Genomic DNA, 6,259 nt, shown 5'->3' on the forward strand with positions numbered 1-6,259 from the left:
TATATGCATAGTCAATTTAACCATATCTACATTTCTACATACCATATCTACATCTACTCAACTTGCCTGACTAACCGGTGTCTGTATGTAGCCTCGCTACTTTTATAGCCTCGCTACTGTATATAGCCTGTCTTTTTACAGTTGTTTTATTTCTTTACTTTCCTATTGTTCACCAAATACCTTTTTTGCACTATTGGTTAGAGCCTGTAAGTAAGAATTTCACTGTAAGGTGTACACCTGTTGGATTCAGCGCACGTGACAAATAAACTTTGATTTGATTTGATTACCTCCTCCTCCATGCTTCATGGTGGGAACCACACATGCCGAGATCATCTGTTCACCTACTCTGCGTCTCACAAAGACACAGCGGTTGGAACCAAAAATCGCACATTTAGTAGTGTCCTTTAGTAGTGGTTCCTTTGCAGCAATTCGACCATGAAGGCCTGATCACACAGTCTCCTCTGAACAGTCAAAACTGTGTAGAAATTATAATGGAACTACATTTATACAATTTTTTGACGGTGTCCAGCTCACTAATAATCACCAAAATTAAAGATAGACAGTCAGGGAGTATTGAAAATTCCCCAAATTATGGATAAAGGACAATCTTTTGCAAATTTTGGCTGTGAGGATAAATCAGTGCGGCCCTCCGGACCTTGTAGAAGACCGAATGCTGCCCCCGGGCAAAATGAGTTTGGCACCCCTGCTTTAGCTTACTTACAGTGCCTTGCGAAAGTATTCGGCCCCCTTGAACTTTTCGACCTTTTGCCACATTTCAGGCTTCAAACATAAAGATATAAAACTGTAATTTTTTGTGAAGAATCAACAACAAGTGGGACACAATCATGAAGTGGAACGAAATTTATTGGATATTTCAAACTTTTTTAACAAATAAAAAACTGAAAAATTGGGCGTGCAAAATTATTCAGCCCCCTTAAGTTAATACTTTGTAGCGCCACCTTTTGCTGCGATTACAGCTGTAAGTCGCTTGGGGTATGTCTCTATCAGTTTTGCACATCGAGAGACTGACATTTTTGCCCATTCCTCCTTGCAAAACAGCTCGAGCTCAGTGAGGTTGGATGGAGAGCGTTTGTGAACAGCAGTTTTCAGTTCTTTCCACAGATTCTCGATTGGATTCAGGTCTGGACTTTGACTTGGCCATTCTAACACCTGGATATGTTTAGTTGTGAACCATTCCATTGTAGATTTTGCTTTATGTTTTGGATCATTGTCTTGTTGGAAGACAAATCTCCGTCCCAGTCTCAGGTCTTTTGCATCCTCCATCAGGTTTTCTTCCAGAATGGTCCTGTATTTGGCTCCATCCATCTTCCCATCAATTTTAACCATCTTCCCTGCCCCTGCTGAAGAAAAGCAGGCCCAAACCATGATGCTGCCACCACCATGTTTGACAGTGGGGATGGTGTGTTCAGGGTGATGAGCTGTGTTGCTTTTACGCCAAACATAACGTTTTGCATTGTTGCCAAAAAGTTTGATTTTGGTTTCATCTGACCAGAGCACCTTCTTCCACATGTTTGGTGTGTCTCCCAGGTGGCTAGTGGCAAACTTTAAACAACACTTTTTATGGATATCTTTAAGAAATGGCTTTCTTCTTGCCACTCTTCCATAAAGGCCAGATTTGTGCAGTATACGACTGATTGTTGTCCTATGGACAGAGTCTCCCACCTCAGCTGTAGATCTCTGCAGTTCATCCAGAGTGATCATGGGCCTCTTGGCTGCATCTCTGATCAGTCTTCTCCTTGTATGAGCTGAAAGTTTAGAGGGACGGCAGGGTCTTCGTAGATTTGCAGTGGTCTGATACTCCTTCCATTTCAATATTATCGCTTGCACAGTGCTCCTTGGGATGTTTAAAGCTTGGGAAATCTTTTTGTATCCAAATCCAGCTTTAAACTTCTCCACAACAGTATCTCGGACCTGCCTGGTGTGTTCCTTGTTCTTCATGATGCTCTCTGCGCTTTAAATGGACCTCTGAGACTATCACAGAGCAGGTGCATTTATACGGAGACTTGATTACACACAGGTGGATTCTATTTATCATCATTAGTCATTTAGGTCAACATTGGATCATTCAGAGATCCTCACTGAACTTCTGGAGAGAGTTTGCTGCACTGAAAGTAAAGGGGCTGAATAATTTTGCACGGCCAATTTTTCAGTTTTTTATTTGTTAAAAAAGTTTGAAATATCCAATAAATTTCGTTCCACTTCATAATTGTGTCCCACTTGTTGTTGATTCTTCACAAAAAATTACAGTTTTATATCTTTATGTTTGAAGCCTGAAATGTGGCAAAAGGTCGAAAAGTTCAAGGGGGCCGAATACTTTCGCAAGGCACTGTAAGTGAAATCAGTTTAGACTGTAATGGCACTCTTATCTGTGATGTTGAACAATGTTTTGGGACAACACTGAATAATGATATTTACTTTCATAAAGTTAAGACCAACACAAATTCTACAGGTCACATTCTTTAGATTCAACCATTCAGAGCAATCTTCCACCCGACTGAATAATATACTCTACAAATCTTGCCATTAGCCCGATGCAATAAAATATATATAGGTTCAAGAACAAGAATATTAATCTGATCCAATTAAATCCAACCCAACCACACACACCTCGTCATCCTCCATGCTAGGAAGATGAACAGTGAAGCAAAAGTAGATTTAGCAACCTGTTAAAATTCAACACCCCCATCTCTCCAAGAGCCTTTTTAGGCTTAGGACTGACTTCTGAATTTAAAGTTTTAGTAAATTGAACCAAGGAGTTACTATAGCAACACTGCTGCCAATGGCCTTTGACTTGAGTCTCTTAGCAGATTTGACAAAAGGGTAGTACTCACTTGGTTCAGACGAGAAAGAACTCACACTGCTTACAGCTAGAGTAGCTACAAATTGAAATAGGTCACGTGAGATGAATCCAAAAGTGTGACAGGCGCAGACGGAAAAAATACTATTGTTATTTCATTAGTATTCAATGACGTGCTGACGGAAGTTAGTTTGACAGGCAACTCATTTAGGATGCCACCCTTTCCATTTTGTCCATGATGGCATGGCACAATGAAACACTCCACCTTATATCTGAGGAGACTCACTGACTTGTATTTGCTCATTGGTTAGAGTGCCTTGGTTCAGCCGTTGCCTAAGATACACAATACACATCTGGTTATTTTACTTGTGGTTTAAAGCAAACACAAGTAGCCATTCTTAGGCCAGATAGGCAGGTGTTTTCTCCTGATTTCCCCAACAATTCTCAATTTCTCCTGAGGCTTTTTCTTACACAGCCCATCACTGTAATACAATTTTCAAAACAAACTACAAGCACCAGACAGACCTGCCGTGGTGATATTTAATGTTTTCCAGTTCAACGAGGAACAATTCATGTTTTCTGCTCTGACAATGAAGAACTCCAATTAAAAGATTGTAGCAAGTGAATGTTAAATTGTAGTTCTAGAAATGAGACAAATATATACAAACATTGCTATCTACAGTATATCAAATTGAGCTTTTTAAAATTGGATAAACAGTCTTTCTTGCCAGACAGTGACTGTGGGAAGAGACTAGACTAGGGCTCTCCAACCCTGTTCCTCAAGGGCTACCGTCCTATAGGTTCACTCCAACCCTGATCTATCACACATGATTCTAATAATTAGCTGGTTGATGAACTGAATGCTGTTAGTTACAACTTGGGTTGGATCGAAAATCTACAGGAGGGTAGCTCTCCAGGAACAAACATTCAGAGGAACAAAACACATTTTGGGGAACATTTTAAAGGAAACGTGTAATTCTCTGCAGGCTCCCAACAGTAGTTTGATATGGATACATTCAGAATCATTCAGTTAAGAAGTTTGTGGAACTGCAACCTGATTTACCATCCATTGATTACATGGACACCTACACACTGGTTATACCAATGCTTAGAAGTGTATTCTAGTTCTATTGCCCCAAAACAGTCATTTCTCCCTCTTTATGGGCATTTATCTGGTCTCTGGACTAAATGGAGAAGTCAGAGGAACAATTTTAAAAAGTGGAAGGAAAGGGAAACAACATAATGCTCCCACAAACCTGATTGTTCATTGACTAGAAAGTGCCTTCAGAAAGTATTCACACCCTGGACTTGTTTCACATTTTGCTGTGTTACAAGTTGGGATTAAAATTGATTTAATTGTAATTTTTTGTAAACAATCTACACAAAGTACTCTGTAATGTCAAAGTGGAAGAAAGATTATAATATTTCTATCCGTATCTTTATAATATATATTTTTTTTTAAGTCCTAGTCCTTGCCGATGACAAGCATACTCATAACATGATGCAGCCAATACGTTTGGAAATAAGAAGAGCGGTACTCAGTGATGTGTAGTGGTTTTTACATGTTTTTTTTATTGAATATATAAAACATACAATCTACTTGCAGTGAAGCTACTCAATATATACATCACATTAGTCATCTAACAGTGTCCCATCCAAAGCGACCCACAGATGCAACCAGGGTCAACAATGCAAAAAACAAAGGACAACAAAATTCATAACAGCAAGGCCAACTGAATATGTTTGAGTGCATTTGTGGCACTATTTACATGTGTATATGCGTGTCCGTGTATGTGCACGTGTTTGCATTTGAATGAGTGTGTGTGTATATGCATGTGTACAAACACCTGCACGGCATCAGCCTCAGGCAAACAGGCATTAACTGTAACAATACTGCCCCTCAGTGTCATTCAAACATACTTTTTGTTATGTTTTATTTTTACTTTATTTTTTTACTTTTATCTTTGACCGTCATTCTATCCCCTGCCCAGCAACTCCACTCCCACTTATCTCCAATTCCACATCCCAACCCTCAGCCCATCCCACCTATCTCTGCTGGCCACCCTCTTCGGATTTCTACGCACCACATATCTTTGAACTATGCTGTGATGTTTAACATACAATTTGTATCTAATTTAATAGAATCCACAGATCGCAAGTTAAAGATAAATACTTTCACTTAGAGTATTAGTATATTAGTAATTGACTGACCAGGTCTCTCCAGATCTCCTAACAGTACTATTTCTAGGGTTAACTTTAGATCAATGTTATTCATTTTCAGCCATTCCTGAACCTGAGACCAGAAACAGGCTGAGGGCAATACCAAAACAAATGGTCTATTGATTCTGTATCCTCACAACAAAATCTGCAGAGCTGCGATGATTGTATGCAATAAATAGTCAACATTTTGTTGGTAGCAAGAATTCTGTACAATAATTTTAGCTGAAAAGCACAAAGTCTTGAATCTTGTGTCGTTTTATATATCAACTCATACTCCCTGTACCATGGAATTGGTTCATCAAAAATCTCTTCCCAACTATTTTGCAATCTGTATGGTACAGCTGTCAACATGATTTGTGTTGAATTTACCCCAAATATAACCCTTTGTATTCAGGACATCAAGTTAAAAAAACAAATTTCCCCTTTTTTTAAGTTTTACTTTAGTCCCTTATTGCAAACAGGATGCATGTTTTGGAATATTTTTATTCTGTACAGGCGTCCTTCTTTTGACTGTCATTTAGGCTACATTGTGGAGTAACTACAATGTTGTTGATCCATCCTCAGTTTTCTCCTATCACAGCCATTAAACTCTGTAACTGTTATAAAGTCACCGTTGGCCTCATGGTGAAATCCCTGAGCAGTGTCCTTCCTCTCCAGCAACTGAGTTAGAAAGGACGCCTGTATCTTTGTCATGACTGGGTGTATTGATACACCATCCAAAGTATAATGAATAACTTCACCATGCTCAAAGGGATATTCTATGTCTGCCTCTTTCATTTTTACCCATCTACCAATAGGTTCCCTTATTTGCGAGGCATTGGAAAACCTCCCTAGTCTTTGTGGTTGAATCTGTGTTTTAAATTCACTGCTCAACTGAGGGACCTTACAATTATCTGTGTGTGTGTGGGGTACAGAGATGAGGTAGTCATTTAAAAATCATGTTAAACACTATTAATGCACACGAGTGAGTCCATGCAACTTATGTGACTTATTAAGCACATTTTGACTCACAAACTTATTTAGGCTTGCAATAAAAGGGGTTGAACACTTGTTGACTCAAGATATTTCAGCTTTCATTTTTTATTAATTTGTAAAAATTTCTAAAAACATAATTCCACTGACATTATGGGGTATTGTACAGGCCAGTGACACATCTCAATTTAAATCAATGTTAAATTCAGGCTGTAACACAACAAAAAGCATAAAAAGTCAAGGGTTGTG

The sequence above is a fragment of the Salmo trutta genome, chromosome 18 (assembly GCF_901001165.1).
Source record: "Salmo trutta chromosome 18, fSalTru1.1, whole genome shotgun sequence".
Classification (NCBI taxonomy): domain Eukaryota; kingdom Metazoa; phylum Chordata; class Actinopteri; order Salmoniformes; family Salmonidae; genus Salmo; species Salmo trutta.